We start from the raw sequence: 18,073 nt of genomic DNA on the forward strand, positions 1-18,073 counted from the left end.
TAAGAATTACTCTTTTTTCCCCCCATATATGTTGCTTTTATTTTACTGGGTCAGCAAATCTCGTCTTAGGCTACAGTTTCATAGCCTGCAGGGAAAATGATACAGTAATTCCTGAACACACAGTACGAACATGTGCAGTTCAAGCAGAATACCGCTGAGACACAAATTATTGGACCACAAACCACTACTGAGCCAATATTTACCTTGTTTTCATTCTGCTATTGGTATAAACCTGATATAGATGTACTTCTGACACTCTTGAGCATAGATAGCATAAATTATACTCTGTCCTCTAACATAACTAAATTGACTGTCTTTTTATTCCAAGAAACAGAACAGAATAGGCCTATTGATGACTCATGTTGCACGCATTCGCATATTGTTGTCCAGTCGAATGATCTCTAGAAGGACAATGCCCTTCCGCATACCACCTGAAAATAACTAGCAAATCATGGTTTTTGACTATAATTAATTGTCTGTTTATAAAAAGGAGCTGCTCTCCTGCCCCCATCTTCTGTTTCAAAAGGAAATATACGGGGGAAAGAATAGAGAATAAGATTAAGAAAAGGGAAAAACATTGATAATAAGAAATGGTTCTTGAGCACCAAATCAGCATATTAGAATGATTTCTGAAGGATCAAGTGACACTGAAGACTGGAGTAATGATGCTGAAAATTCAGCTTGGCCATAACAGGAATAAATTACATTTAAAAACACATGCAAATAGAAAACAGTAATATTAAGTTAAAATAATATATCATGATATTACTAGGTTTGCTCTATTTTTGCTGAAATAAATCCAGCCTTTGTGAGCAAAAAAATTTTTTTTTAAACATTAAAAATTAATGGTTGTGTACAGAATGTATTTGATTGTTTGTTTATTAATTAATTAATTAATTAAATAATTCATTAATTTGACAAAACATACCAAATCAGAATTTTTTTAGGTTTCATCAACAATCCATTTCTGTTTTATTCTTATAATTTAATTATACAAGTTAATTGGCTGCAAGATTGGTGTAACAAGGCTTATCCAGTCTTTTGTTAGTACCATTACACATCATTACTATTATCACACTCAATGTAAAAAATTCACAGTATCACACAAGGCTTGATCAGAGCTGTCTTTCAGGACATGTAACGTTCAGGACGTTTTTTGCAAGGATTGTCAGTTTATTTCTGATTTCTTCTAACGGTTGAAATCTGACATTATCTCATTTGGCAACAAAGGAAATAAGTAAATGCAGATTATTCTCCCTTAAAAATTAGATGTGATTTGTTATAGAATCATAAAGGACAATGAATCATTACGTTGAATCATAATCAGAGACATAATTATTACGTTCCTTATGGTTCCCATCCCTACGTTAGTATCTTCTGTGTTTTCTCTGATCTCAGGCTGGATGTCTGCTATAAAAAGCTCTTCTCCTGGGGCTGCCTTTTTTACTGCAGCAGCAGCAACAGCCGCTGGGTTTCTCTGGTGGCCACTGTTGCAGAGCGGAGTGCACCTGCCCTCCATACAGTCCTGCATCTGCTCCCACACCACCAGAACAGGGCTCCGACTGCCAGACACACACACACACACACACACACACACAAGAGAGGAACCAGTGTGCCGAAAGCACTATAACCTCCCATTTTTCCACCCTTCAGCCGAAGATTGAAATTCAAGGAGAACAGACACATGTCACAAGGTCTGGGTGTGCATGTCCTGACTGTTTCTTTTTGCCAGAAGCTTTGTTCAAGAAAAAGCACAGTGTTCCTCTTAAGGACAAGAATCGAAAAGCCCTGCAGGATGATGTTCGCTTTCTCCCTCCATTCCTCAGTGTCACTCAGTCTTTCTCTTTCAGCCTTGGTTCTCCTTTTTTTTAACTCCTTTTTTGTGCACTTTCACTGTCTCTCAGAGCGACAGTCCAAATGAATGGACTCACTACTTTGTGAAAGTCAAATAGGAAACAATTTATCTTTGCATGTCCAAAAAAAGGTTCAAAGATGACCATCTTTGACAGGAGGTCATTACTTCTCAACACAACATTTTTCTTTTTAAACATTTTCTCATGTCCTAAATTAATAACAAATATGAATGATGAAAAAATAGTTCAATATCATTTAGGGTTGGGGTAGGATTTAGTGAAGGTGGTAACATTTTTTTCAAATGCCACTCACCGGGGCATTTCATTTCCAAACTACCGCAATACATACAACAACCGACGTAATACAATGTTGCCAGATTCATGTTCACCTGTTTCTGATAAACCTGAACATGCTTAGCTCCAAATCACAGAACCTTTCATAATATCATCATAAGAAGCAACATAATATAATTTTCCCTAAAAAATGTGGGATGTAATGACATGACTGTCATTACAGTCATGTTTTTTTTCAATGAGCATGGGTTGCTTAACATGCAGACAACTTGTGTTCTCTCCATCAGTAAGACATTCAAAGCTCTTTTTGGAAATATATAAAGAAAGTAAGCACTTTCTTATTCGGTAAAGTAGCTTAAAGTGCATGTCTACACTCCTGACCCATGCTTCAGTGCCTTTTCTGTGGTGCTTCAGAGCGAAGCCTGCCAAAGCAAAGGAAGACGAAAGAAAAACTACAGACAGATGCTGCAGATAATCCCCACTCAGACACACATAAACAGTTCAAAAATGTAAGCCATCAAAGAGTGAAACACTCTTTCACTCAGGCGGAGCTTGCTGCAAGAGACATTTTTTTCTCCATTCTATAGAACCCACTCATGTGGCTTCTGAAGAGTATAATATTTAATTTGCCATTGACTTCTGAGAGCGTGTATAGAAAGAAAGAAAGAAAGAAAGAAAGAAAGAAAGAAAGAAAGAAAGAAAGAAAGAAAGAAAGAAAGAAAGAAAGAAAGAAAGAAAGAAAGAAAGAAAGAAAGAAAGAAAGAAAGAAAGAAAGAAATCAGGACAGGAGGAAATCAGGGGGGGTTACTCAGCATGTGCAGTCACACACATGACTATAATAACATCTCTTCGTTCATCTTCGGAAAACAATAAGATATTTTTGTTGAAATCCGAGAGCTTTCAAGGTCCAGAAAGGTAGTAAAGACTAAAGACATTCTTAAAATAGTTAATGTGACTAGTGACTACAGTGGTTCAAACTGAAGCCCGAACCCGGCCCGTACCCGAAATCATTTAACCCGACCCGACCATTACGGTTATATTTTAAGCCCGAGCCCGACCCGAGCCCGACCCGAACCCGAGGTCCGTTTCTCACAGTACTTTTTTTTTTTTTTTTTTTGGGTGCAGTATGCTGTATTTTATGAATGCTTGCAACGATAATTAAACAAATACATTTACAAAAACCATTTCACCAAAGCACAGCGGCCCATCAGCAGTCAGCACACAAGAAAAAAAAAGAGAAAAAGCACGTACTTACTAATTATGAAACTTTGATGTGTATTCACGTTCATTATATTCAGATTTTAACCTTTCTGGGAATTTTTGGGGGATTTGCTAAACTATACATTTTTGGAAAGGTTATTGTATAAGGAGTCAGGAAATCAATGTTTGCATTTGCTCAGATGTCTATGGAGGCCATACTGAAGTTAAAAAAATGGCCGCCGTAAAATTTAAAATTGTAATATCTCTACTTCTGAATAAACTGGAATGTTGATTTTTACTGCTAAACCCACACTGTAAGGGTCAAGGAATCCAGTGGTGCTAGTTATACTTTACCATAAAGGTATAGTGGAGGATTTTCTTTTTCCGGGTGGATCATCAAGACTATTGGTCCTCCTAATTGTCAATCATTCTGGTGATATGTTTACGTAAGGTCGTCGTACGTGCTCGTCCCTAGGTAGTTTTCGCTTTCTGCGCATGCGCACTTTCAGGTGTATATGTGTGGTGAGCTACGGTTTCAGCCATTCATTGAAGCTCGCCGTTCTCACCGGGTTTTTTCAAAATGTCTGAGGGTTGCAAGAGAAAAAGTGTCTACGAATTGTATGACAAGAAGAGAAAGGCCTCTGAAGAAAGAAACAAGACCAGAGTGTTTTTGGGAGAATATTTCACACGCTGGCGTGCGCTAAAAGCAGAGGTTGGGCTTCCCACTGATGCCTCAGTCGCGAAGTTTCTACTCGACAGGTAAAGTTTGGCATGCTATTTGGAGAAATCCATTTAAAATCACTGCTAGTAAAAGTTCATGTAAAGCTGCGTTCACACTACAAGCGACTTTGTCGCTGCATGTCGCCGGTGGCTGGCGATGAGGTCGCTAGTGGGCGTTCCCATTACTGGTTGCCTTGTAATGTTTATGAATAACATCCAAAGACAGCGAATCAGTTTTCTTGCCGCTAAAAACAAACATTCTGGAGGGAAAATATTAAATATTTATACTCGTAAAGCATGTAAGTTAAATGAACGAGTACCTGGGTCTCACAACTCCGAAAATATCACACCAAAATTGAAAATAGGCGCTATCTGTATAAACAAACCACATATTTGAGCTTTAAACAACTACATTCTCGACTGAAAAACTCTTATAACTACATTTCATGACACAATAACAGTTTTAGATTTTAAAAAATACTCCTCCATCTTTCTGTCGATGGGGCGAGGGGCTGAGCGGAGAAGGATGATGACGCGCGCTCCAGGCTCCACTCCTATTGGTTGTCGCTCGCAAAAGTCGCTCTTCATTTGCATAAAGTTAAACATTTCTCAACTTTGTCGAGTCGCCAGACACGCATCCAGTCGTCAACGGTCGCGACCGCGCGTGTCGCCGGAAGTCGCCCGCTCCCCATTGAAATGAATGGTATCGTGTCGCTTTGCCGCGTGTAGTGTGAACGGGGCTTAAGCTATGATTAGCGATGCTAGCCGTCTCTCGTGCACATGTTTAATAGGCGTTCCCTCTCGGGAGCAGGTAGAGTGTTGCGCATGTGCATTTTTTCAAAAAGTGGAGAGGGCGGTTCTTTTCTAAAATTTGGGAAAATCCTCCACTATACCTTTAACCCTTCGATGCATGAGTAGGTAAAAAATGACCCCGTGTGTTTTTTTTCTTGCAATGTCTTTGTAATGAAAAGTTATAATTTCATATTCCAGCTGTTCTTCAAAAAATAAAGATTTTTTATGTCACTCATTAAAACATTTAATATTTATTGTGGGAATGGTTAAAAAATTGACATGCACATTGCAGACCTAGAATGTGTGCTGAGAGTGATCCACACACAAAGTAGTTCCTGTTGAAAGGTTTTATTTGCAGTGATGTTTCGAGCCAATGGCTCTTCCTCAGACTTGCTATCAGAAGTGTCATCCCTTAAGAACATTGTTTTACAGAGCATCTAACACATGTTATCTAACTAGTAGTTAGATAACAACACTAGTTAGCTTGATAATATTTTATGCATTTGCAGGTGCCAAGCAGGAGTGACAAGTCACAAGTAAGTATTATCTTCATTTTACCTCAGAAAATTTTTATACATTTCAACAACATATTTATACATATATGACTACAGCTACCTAAGCTAGCTAATATGTGTCATATATGACTTTTGCTACTCAGACTTTTGATATACTGGGATAGTTGTTGTGGAACACACAGCATATTATATCAGCTGTGTCATCCCTCAAGAACATTGTTTAACAGAGCATCTGGCACATAGTAAGTAGTCTATTATCTTAATTTTTACCTCAGAATGTTACATTTCAACAACATATACATTTTTGACTGCTGCTAACAGGTCGCTAACATTACTGTATAGTACGTGTCAGTGTCATAAATTATGATTGTTTGAAAAAAAGTATTTTTCCCTTACAAATTAGCCTACTTTATAGTTAGCTAACACTAGCTAAATAGCTAGCTAACATTAGGCAACTGTATGTAGCCTACATTCATAATTATTATGTTGAGAGCATGTGTTATCATGTATCATCAAATTACCCTTTGTAGTTAGATAACAACACTAGTTGTTAGCTTGATAATATTTTATGCATTTGCAGGTGCCAAGCAGGAGTGACAAGTCACAAGGTAACGAAGGGGTATGTCAAGGACCTGTTTGCAAGGCTGATGGTACTTGCCAGGTAAAACCGAGACATCAACCAGAAAGAGGCCTTAGGAAACTATGAATTCACTGACACCAAGGGCACTGTTCGCTCCTGATGGAACAATTCTGCCATGCCATGACAAGTCCAAGTTAATCCATCTACTGGAGAAGCTGACAAAAAAAGACATGCCCCATGAAGACCATCAGCCGCCTCAAGTTGGAAGTTCTACTCACCAAGATGCAATGGATACAGGACTCACAGACCTCACTGATCAGCCAAGTCGGAAGATAGCACTAGTGGACCCTGGTGCTTGTGCAGAAGCTGAGCAAAAAAACAGCGACTGTATTGACAGTCAAGGATCTGAGTGGCTGCTTCAATGACAGACTGATGCAACTAACACAAGATTATGATGAAATCATCCTCGTGTTTGACACATATAGGGCAGATTCTCTGAAGAGTGCAACTAGATAAACAAAGACAAGGAAAAGCTTCTATTCAGTATCAAGTCAGAGATGACACCAACATCAAACACATCCCAATGAGCAGGTTCCTCTCCCATGACAAGACCAAGAGTGATCTGACTGAATATCTTGCTGCCAAAACTCTGGAGAACAACAAGGGATCCTCCAAGCTGATCATCACATCTGCTTCTGAGCTCACGAGGAGCAACAAAGACCTTGTCTTTGAAGAAAACAACCATGAAGAAGCAGACACACTGCTGATCCACCAGGCTGGGCTGGCTTCACAGCGAAACCCACATGATGTACAGTTGGGGCTTTTCTCACCAGATACAGATGTTTTAGTGCTAGTCAGCAAACTATGATCATTGTTTGTTTTATGCCCCGGCTCTTGACTTCTCGCTTCTCATCGTTAATCGTTATTCGTTGTTTTGTTTTTGTTTTTGTTAATCGTATGTTTGATACGTTTCATCATTAATTGTTCACGTCAACATGTTGTTTTCTTCTGGGCTACACTGCTGGAACGGAACATCTGGATGTGTTTTCTCGGGACATGAAATCTGAATTTAGTGATAGCCTGTTACTGGAACAGGGCTTCTGGATGTGCTTTCTCTGGACATAAAATCTGGACTTAATGGAACAGTGTTGGATGTTTGAGTGAATTATCTTGAACTGCTATATGATATTGGGACTCAAGCATTACATCTTCTGAAGTCCCTCTGACATTCCTTGGACAATTTTTGCAAACTTCTGTTCAGTGTCTCACTTTGTGAATCATGATGCTAGGTGACTAACATACATGTTGATTCTGATTGTACTGCTGCAAAAGACTTTATGTCTGTTTTGGATTATTTTGATATCCAATATCTAATATCTCAGCATATCTAATATCTATATTTAATATCTCAGCATATTGATTTTCCCACACATTCTCACTCTCATACCCTTGATTTGCTTTGTACTATTGGTATTGACAATGTGCATGCTCAGGGTCATGATTTGGGCATCTCTGATCATAAACTAATTGTCTTCGACTTTTCACTTCCTCTTGTAAAACCAAAAACTAAAACTACCATATCTTATCGTAACCTGAGATCTATAACTGCTGACAATTTTTTTTTTGCTGCTATTGCTGTCTCTGCTCTTCCTTCCTCACTCAATCTGAGTCCTGATGAGATAGTTTTAACCTATATGATGACTCTATTTGTAATGTTTTGGATGAGCTTGCTCCATTAATAACTAGAAGTGTCACATCTACCCATTCCTCTCTCTGGTTTACCCCTGAGCTTAGAGTTATGAAAACAAAATGTAGGTGTCTTGAAAGACTTTACAAAAAATATTCCCTTCTTGTCCATGCCATGGCCTTTTCAGATTCAGACGTGAAATATAAAGTAGCACTTAACATTGCACGCTCTGACTATCTTTCTACTGTTATCAACAAAGCCAAGTGCAAACCTAAAGCTCTTTTCTCTGAGATAAACAAATTGGTCAAGCCATCCTCTGTAGCTATTACTGGCTCTGTTGATCTCTGTGAAAGTCTTCAGTAATTTTTCCTACAAAAAAAGTGATAACATTTATCAATCTTTTTCTCCAACTGCCACTTCCTATTCAACTCCATATTTGATAGGTTGTCCGCTAGACACTTTTTTACTCACAAATACATTTGTGGTTGAAAAACTGATTATCAAATCTAATTCTAATCAAAGCGCTTTGGGTGTACAGTAGTACATATGAAAGCGCTATATAAATGCCCGATTCTATTCTATTCTATTCTATTCTATTCTATTCTATTCTATTCTATTCTATTCTATTCTATTCTATTCTATTCTATTCTACCTCCTGTACACTTGACCCTATTCCAACATACCTTCTAAAAAGCCTTTTGCCTTCACTTATTCAACCTATTACTTATATTATAAACAGATCTCTTGCCACTGCCTATATGTTCCGCATGATCTGAAAGTAGCGGCCATCACTCCAATTCTAAAGAAGTCCGGCCTCAACAACGCCATTCAGAACAATTATAGACCAATATCGAACCTCCCTTTCGTTGGCAAGTTACTTGACAAGGTAGTTGTGGCACAACTGCAGTCACATTTAAAGAAACATAATCTTTTTGAACCGCTTCAATCTGGTTTTCGTCCATATCACAGCACAGAAACTGAATGATCTCCTTCTGGTTTCTGATTCTGGTGCCCATAGTATCCTGGTTCTTCTTGATCTCAGTGCTGCATTTGACACTGTGTGCCACTCTACACTTCTTTCTCGACTGTCTGCAATAGGTATCACTGGTGCGGCTCTTCAGTGGTAACTTCATATCTGTCGGATAGACAGCAATTTGTTAGGATAGGTGAGAATCGATCCCGTACCGTCACTATTCCTCATGATGTACCTCAAGGTTATGTACTTGGTCCTCTCTTATTTCTCATTTATGTGCTGCCACTAGGACAGATCATCAGACGACATGGTCTCAACTTTCATAGTTGCGCTGATGATATTAAAATTTATTTCCACCCACTTCTGTTATCTCTTGCCTTCAGGAACTTAAAACATGGATGTCTGATAACTTCTTACAGCTTAATGCTGGGAAAACATTTTTATTGATATTGATTGTGTCCAGATTAGGGCTTCAAAAACTGTGCGGAATCTGGGAGTTTTGTTCTACTCCTCGTTATGTTTTCACTCACACATCTATCAGATTGTTAAATCGTGCTTCTTTCACTTGTGGAATATTGTTCCTATACGCCCCTCTCTTAACTTTGGAGATGCAGAAACTGTTATTCACGATTTTATAACCTCCAGATTGGACTACTGTAACTCCTTATATAGCGGCCTACCCACCAAAGCTATACATCACCTTCAAATGGTACAAAACTCTGCTGCTCGAGCTCTTACATGTAATAAAAAAAATCTGCACATATCACTCCTATCCTTTACCAACTTCACTGGCTTCCTGTAGTTAATCGCATCCAGTTTAAACTATTAGTCTTAGTTTATAAAGCCTGTCATGGCCCCGCACCTCAATACCTCGCTGAGAAAGAGCACCCATATGTTCCTGCTTGGACCCTAGATCTAACAATGACAATATGCTTGTCGTACCCAAGTATAAACTCTCTACTGTGGGTGGTAGGGCTTTTAGTGTAGTAGGCCCTAAGCTATGGAATAAGCTGCCCCCTAATCTTCGTGCCATCACTAACCTTAGACCTTCAAATCTCAACTTAAAACTCATCTATTCACCATGCTCAGTAAATAATTATTTCTCTGTCGTCCACTTTTGAATTTTTTATGTTACATGCTTACTTTATCAAAATTGATGTTTTCTTTGATTAAATAAATTCTCATGTTAATTATTTGTAGTTATTGGTTGTCTCTATCTGCTTTTCTGCTTGTTTGATTGTTATAATTAGCAGATTGCTTGTCTCTTTGTCTGTCAACTGTTTGTATTTTTTTGTGAAGCGACCTTGGGTTCTTGAAAGGCGCTATAAAAAATAAACATTATTATTATTATTATTATTATTATTATTATCTCATGTTGAAGAACACATCCATTTCTATGGCCTCTGGTGTTGTGCAGATTGAACCACTGTGGCGAGCTCTAGGTAAAGAAAGAGCAAAGGCTTTGCCAGCCTTCCATGCATTCACTGGGGCTGACAACACAGGAAGTTTCTCCCGCATATACAAGGCAACCTGTCTGCAGGTCTGCCTCAAAGCAGATGAAGATATTGTCAAAGCTCTGCAGATGATTTTGGATGAAGCCGATGTGACAGAAGGAATGCTGTCAGCCTTGGAATCCTTTATATGTGCAGCTTACTCACCCATGGGGATCAACATCAAGGCAATCCCTCAACTGCGATGGCATTTCTTCTGCAAACATAGGGCAGAAAGTGGCAAGCTCCCTCCGACACTTGGAGCTCTGAAGCAGCACATCTTGAGAGTCCATGTCCAAACAAGAGTATGAGCACAGGCAGCCATTGCTCTGCAGGATCCACAGCTGGATCCTCTGCAAAACGGATACTTCAAACACTCGGATGGCATGCTCAAACCAATGACAATAGAGGTCCTCCCAGCCCCAAAAGGCCATCCTTGAGTTGGTTCAATGCAAGTGTAAATCTGACTGCTCTTCTGGGAGGTGCTCCTGCAGAGCTAAGGACTTAGCCTGTACTGACATGTGTCAGTGCAGCAGCCAGTGCCAGAACGATGACGATTCCCAAGCCGTGATGTAGGAAAGCGATGACGATTATGATGATGTATAGAAAAAGAATAATTAAAAAGGTTGCTTAATCATACTGTGGACTAAATGTGCATGTCGATAGTTCCAGAACATCCACGTTTTACATTAGCTAATTTTAAACTCTTCAATAAAAGGAACTCCGAGTTATCTGACCAACTGCTTGTGATGTGTAGTTTTTTTTTCCCCATATTGTGGATGTATTTCAATGGGATGATAAAAAAAAGCATGTTTTTTGAGCAACATGGAATATTAAATGCGAACAACTTTTCATTACAATGATATTGCAAGAAAACAACCACACTGGGTCATTTTTGACCCACTTATGCATCAATGGGTTAAAGTGGTAAAGTCTTGTAGCTTTGTAACTAGCACCATTGGATTCCCTGACCCTGAAACAACATTAAAACAACATTCCAGCTTATTCAGAAGCCAAGATATTACAAATTAAAGTATTAAACAAATTCAATATGGCCGCCACATAGACATCTGGGCAAATGCAAACATTGATTTTCTAACTCCTTATACAATAACCTTTCCAAAAATGTATAGTTTAGCAAATCCCCCCAAAATTCCCACAAAAATATATAGCGAACCTGACTAGTGGTTGAACAGGTGTTCAGTCACAAATTCCTCTGGAACTCAAACATTAAACTTCAAAACAAAGTTTGCGCAGTTGCACAACTATTTACATAAATATATCCTTCTCAGTATGAGTTATGAAGGAAGAGAACAGCATCGACAGTTGATGGTTTCAGCGCCGCAGTCCTCCATATTGCGGTGTTGTGACTGAATACGCACAGGAGCATATGCGCAAAACAGTTTTGTAAAAATATATATAATAAAATAAAAATTATTCATATATCATTTTACAAAACTGTTTTGCGCATGTGCTCCCGCGAGCACTATTTCGGTCATAACACAGCAATCAGCGGAGGACGGCGGCGCTGAAACTGTGCATGAAGCATACTTTCTCTCTCACATGCTCATATTTATGATCACAACACAGCAAGCAGGCAAGCACTCGGCACGCAAACTATATATATGTATAGCCTATAGTTTTTCTTAGTTACAAACCCAAACCCGAGGCTATTCATTAAACATTAACCCGAACCCGACTTGAAACCCGTGAGGTAGCAGACCTCTAGTTCAACCTTAATTTTTGAAGTGACGAGAATAATCGACTTTAAAAATTACAAATAATTAAAAATAACGACTTTATTTAACAATTTCTGCTCTTCCGTGTCTGTTCACGTTGTAAACACAGTGCAGCGCCTTTGGGTTCTACGTCAGAACGGCGGCTCACTGCAAGGTCTTATGGCAACAGCGCCCCCAGTGGTTCAGTTGGGCCTGATTCACACAAGGCCATTCCAGTGGTGGATCAATGGCCAAGGGGTGTCTCCACCCTGGCATCCTTTCCATATATAGGATCAAGGTTACATGCAGAGGCTTTTGTACCTTGCTTCCTTAGACAAGGTCCCCGTTCCTTTCCAGAGGGGTCCAGTTAGGCGGGTCTGTCGCCACAAGACGATCACAACATATGTGACAATTTTAGTGGCAGAATCTTTTGAGAAAAATCTTCTTTATTTTAGGTCATAACTTTGTCTTTATTTTATTTACTTTGTTTTAAATTCTTGTATTTTAGATTAATTCATAAAATAACATGCTCTCTGTGTTGATTCACAGCTATTAGTGTGTGTGATATCTAAATGTACATTTCATCCCTTTCCTTTTGTTTATGTGTTAAGTATATAGTCACAGATAGGAAATATTGAAGGGTGTTATTTTTCAGCTCAGTGTGATATTCTTGCTTTCTCCGTGTGTCTTGCTGGGCCTAACCTGAGGTGTGACTGTTTTTGGAAGTGTCTGGCAGACACTGGGCTGAGACAGTGTCTGGGACCCATGCAGGGCCGGGTGCTGGTAGGGAAGCTGCATTCAGTCACCCCACAGCGGAGAGAGACAAACAGCCCAGCACAACATACTCATCATTCACACATCCCATAATCCATCACTGTGCTGTGTTTAAGAGGACAAGAGGACTGTGTTTTAGTCCTCTACTACCTGGGTATGCACACACACCGAAGAAACACACACATAAACACACACCCACTCATTCACAATGCAGAGTCAGCAGCAATAGAAAGCAGTAAGCTGAAAAGATATTCAAACTCCACAGTAATTACAGTGAATATACCTGACTGAGGGCTTTTCAAGTAATCTGGGGTTTATTTCTTCTCTTTAACTTTTATAATATTTCCAAGAAGTGATTATCTTTACTTTTTAGTGGTTTTCTTTTCTCGTAAGTGCAGACTTGTACGCAAACTGAATATAAACTTGGGTGAAATATTTTGGAGTAATATTTTCCAGATGTAATGACATCCAAACAGATCAGTTTTGCATATAATAAATATTCTGATACACTGGGACATTTCAAATGCTAATCAAAAACTAATCTATTTTGTATGTTCTACAGTAATTAATGTAAATTAGTTCATTGACTTAACTCAAATCATTTGAATTGATGTAAATGTCAACAGTCTGTTTTCTTTGTCAAAACAAACCAGTTGTGTTTGTCACAACAAAACAGTGTTCTCTCAAGAACATTATGACTGTTTCAAAACTGTTATGACAGGAACATGTAAAAAAGAGACCTTTTAATGATTAAAAACCTCAGCACAGATTGCACATGGAGAGAGAATCTGCAGGGAGTCGAGAAGATGAAAAACAATTAAAAGCCAGATGAAGACAAATACTGAACAGAACAGTCTAGAAAACCTCACAGGTATTGAAATATTTGTTTAGCAAGATTCATTATAAGAGCAATTTACACTGTTTCTCCCCCAAAGCAATTTGATCTAGTTTGTCAATAAGACATAATAAATTGGTTGAGTGAAGCACAATGAAGGTCAGACGGTTGAAGGAAACTGGAGGGAAATGAAGAAAAGGCATTGTATTATAACATAGAGGAACCTGAGAGATCACAAACTAACAATTACATTTAATGGGACAGTTAACCCAAAAATTTACCATTTGTCTTGAATGACTCACTTTCATTTAGTTTCAAACCTGTCTGACTTCTTTTTTTCCATTGAAGATTTTTGAAGAACATCCTAGAAACGACCAAGATCAATGAATGGGTACTAAAGCTTTCAGGCTTCAAAAAGACACGATGGCATCATAAAACTATTTTAAATATGGTCCTTATGACTTTTTCACTTCATCTTCTGAAATCATATAGATTCGAGTGAGAAACAGACAAATATTTTAGTCGTTATTCAGTGAAACGGATCAGTTGGATCAGTTTGATTCATATTCAAACCATTCTGTTTAAAGATTAGTTTTATGAACTGAATCATCTTAAATGACTTAAACCATGATCCCAAAACTTAAATTTAACCCTCATCCTTTTGACCCGAAACTCATTTTATAAAAATGTAAAAAAAAAAATGTGTGTTCATCAGAGGGGTCCAAGACTCTAGGACTTTGGTTGCACTTGAACAATGGATACAAAAAATGTTTATAAAATTGAATGGATTCGAGGAGTTTTGTGGTTGAAATTTAAAAAAAGTAACAAATCCTTCCCTTGCGGGCAAATTTGACCCCCTTAGGAATGAATGGAATGTGGGGAATGCTTCAATACACATAGAAAACCTAAAAATGCTCAAGATTCAAACTAAAAATGCTAAAACTTTAACAAAAAAAATATTTTATAATGTCTACATGTGTAAAAAATCTTCTGGTAATTTTGACCCGCGAGGGAAAGATGTGTTACAAAGTGCGAGGGAAGGATGAGGGTTTAGTCATCACACATACCAATTATATGATTTTTCAAAGCTCATGACTCATGGCTACTTTTATGGTCCTTTAGGCCCTTTTATAGCTTGAAAGTTCCTATTCACTGTGCACAGCAAAAAAAAAATATCTTAGTGTTTTTGTCTTGATTTCCAGTTGAAATATCCAGTAGAAGCATTCTATCATTCTATTCTATCAAGATAGCAACGCAAAATTACATAAGTCTTGTTTTCTGAAAAATTTTTCAACTTTGAGTGAGTATGCTTAAAAAAAATCTGTCAATTCAAAGGGAAAATTAAATTATTTTTCTAAATAAATAAAAAAGACTTAAAGGGTTAGAGACTTATCCAACTCTGGATAATACTGGCTCAAACAGATGGCCTGTCAACCCTTCCAGAACAACAAATAAGACCCATGAAGGTACACACACAGGGCGGACGGGCCTAAGCCATCTTGACCCTTGCATGAAGCGGAAAACCAAAGAATGTCGCCCAACAGTGACACCTTCCACCAGTGCATGCTCAGCGGCAATTGTCGTCACATAGACTTTAAGAGTGGCTGGGGCTGCTCCCTCTGAAAAACAGCTCTGCAGAACCTCCAGTACTAAAACCACACGGCAGTGAACTGGATCCAACCCATGCTTCTTAAACCAAGAGACAAATAGTTGCCACTTAAAAGCATACAGCCGCCTCAAAGAGGGGACTTTAGAGCTTAAAATGGTGTCAGTTATCAAAGCAGAAACCAGAACTCATTCTCCGGGTCTTAGCCCCTGGCTCGAGAGTAGATTCTGACAGATGGAAACTCAGTCTAGGCCCAAAGAAGAATATGCCTCGTCAACCTGCACAGGTGTGCGAGCGCAATCCTCCCTGGTGGCTCATGTTGTCCACCCTAACCAGGACATGGTAACCCTTTAGATAAGGTAAACAACGTTTTAAACCCCTTCCCAGACTCCGAAAGCTCATCAGGGAGGCATATGTTGTGATCGTCTTGTGGCGACATACCCGCCTAACTGGACCCCTCTGGAAAGGAACGGGGACCTTGTCCAAGGAAGCAAGGTACAAAAGCCTCTGCACGTAACCTTGATCCTATATATGGCAAGGATGCCAGGGTGGAGACACCCCTTGGCCATTGATCCACCACTGGAATGGCCTTGCTTGAATCAGGCCCAACTGAACCACTGGGGACACTGCTGCCATAAGACCTAGCAGTCTGCAGCACAAAACCTATGTGGACCAGTCACCCTGGTCTGAACTGACTCAGGCAAGCCTGAAACGACTGAACACGTGTGGGAGGCAGGTGTGACCACATCGCGCGAGAATTCGGGTCCACTCCCAGAATAGTTATCTGCTGTCTCGGCAGCAACATGCTCAGCTCTGAACTCCTCAAGTGATCGAGTACCATGTCCCGATGACTTATCACTAACTCCCATGATTGAGCCACAATTTTCCAATCGTCTAGGTAGTTTAAGATACGCATGCCCTGGAGCTGCAAAGGGGCCAGAGCCATGTTCATACACTTTGTATGGAGCCAGCGCTCATCTGAACAGAATAACCCGAAATTGGTAAGCCAATTTGCAAAATACGCTTACGCAAAATAGCCATTCTTCATATCGACAGTCACAAACCAGTCTCTTGCTTGGACTTGCAACAAGATGGACTTCAACATCAGCATCTTGAACCTACACATCTTAACATGATATTCAGACGACATAAGTCCAGAATCAGACGTAAACCTCTATCCTTTTTGGGCACCAGAAAATAACCCCTGTAAGACCCAGACCCCACCTGGGAGGGGGGTACTTCTTCTTTAGCCCCTTTCTTCAGAAGAGAAAGAATTTATAGTCTTAACACCAGGACCTCCCCAAAGAACACTGTCATGGGAAGAACCCCACCTAAACGAGGCGGCCCTCATCAAAACTGGATGGTGTACCCAGCGAGAGACTTCTGACAGACTTTTCCACGCTGCCAAATAATCCAGCAGGGTGTCGCCCACTCTTCGCTTGGACCACAATCTGCGAGACTGTCCCTCAGGCACTTTTCGCCTGACTCTGCAGGTGCCAAGACAACCTACGACCGCAGAAAGCCAACAGTGTCTGCAGAAGCAGGAAGCACACATGTGTTGAGCCCATAGTCATTACCCCAAGCATCCAGACTCAAGCGAGTGGAGTAAAGTGAATGGGCATCTGTATACTGTATCCAGTGTAGGCAGCGTCAGTTATTATAATGGGTTCAATTTGCTTTTGATCCGATGCTGGAATCCATTGTAGACAAGTGTCAGCCTTTAAGCAACTGAACACCATGGGCGATCATGTATTTGCCTCACAAGTGATGTCACAAGTCCCCCAATATCCAAATAAGCTGTTTTTGGAGCTTGATTAAATAAATGCTTTGTTTATAATAAAGAGGACGAAGCTCTGAAACTTGCAGGATGTTTTAATAGTACAAAGATCTCTTAAATGTCAAAAGATCAATGCAAATTTGATTTCTCATGTCATGACCCTTTAATATCATATTTTTAATATCATATGCTTCTTAAGAAAATGTATCTTGAATTAATAATGTTTACTTTAGATATTTGTAGGAAAACAAGACGTTTTTGCAGTGCAATTGCATGTAATAGAGCAACCAGTATATTCTTCAAAATGTTTTCCAAAATATTTCTATTTCTTTTCAGAAGAAAGAAAGTCATGCCAGTTAGAATGACATGATGAGATTGAATGATGACACAATTTTCCCTTTTTTGTCCGAATGATCCCTTTAACTGTAAATAACATCCACACTAGGGCTCCCAGGAGATTTGTTTATGGTATCAGAAGACCTTTTACTTTGACAGTTTTAGTATTTATAGTCCCATTGATCCTCGGGCTCACAGAGTCTCATGTTTGAAGATTCATAATGTTTAAAAAGCCCTGCAACTTGTGAAAAGGACTCTCAGCATGGATTTATGAGGACTGGCCTGTCTCTAAGGGTCTAGTGATCAGGCAGGACCAGGGTTTGGTCCAGGGCAAGACTGATTTAGTGAGGGAGAAGGAGATGTTGGCCCCAGGCCTCCTGGTCTCTCATGTCCACTGATCCAGGATAACTATGAGGATTTATGTGCACAGCCTCCTGACTAGTGCAACTCAGTGTAATAATGAGATCACCTTCAGGGGCTGCAGCTAGCACTCTTCTCTTTACACACATCTCCCTTTCTATGTGTTTGGCTTGAGTAGTCCTCTAAATAGATGCTCTCACAAACTCCTGACAAATTAGCATGTTTATTGCCTAAAGCCAATCCTCTGATATGCACTCACTTCATTCTGTCAGCCAGTTCCCTCTAAGTTTATGCATTTCGGTGTTTATTTTTCATTTTATCAATAGGAAATGTCACATTGGCTGAGATTCTTACAATTTAATAAGTATGCACAGCTTTGAGGAAATATAAACTGCAATTTAATAAATTGTGATTTATTGAATTTATTTGGTCCTTGTATAATGATGTTGTATTGCAAAGCGGTGGCACTTCCTTAAGTATCTTTATCAATTTTCATTTGTGTACAATAATTGGGGCGCATTGATCCGAGACAGTTAACATAGCTAAGTGTTTTCCAATGTAAA

The sequence above is a fragment of the Leuciscus leuciscus genome (assembly GCF_965113295.1).
Source record: "Leuciscus leuciscus genome assembly, chromosome: 12".
Taxonomy (NCBI): Eukaryota; Metazoa; Chordata; class Actinopteri; order Cypriniformes; family Leuciscidae; genus Leuciscus; species Leuciscus leuciscus.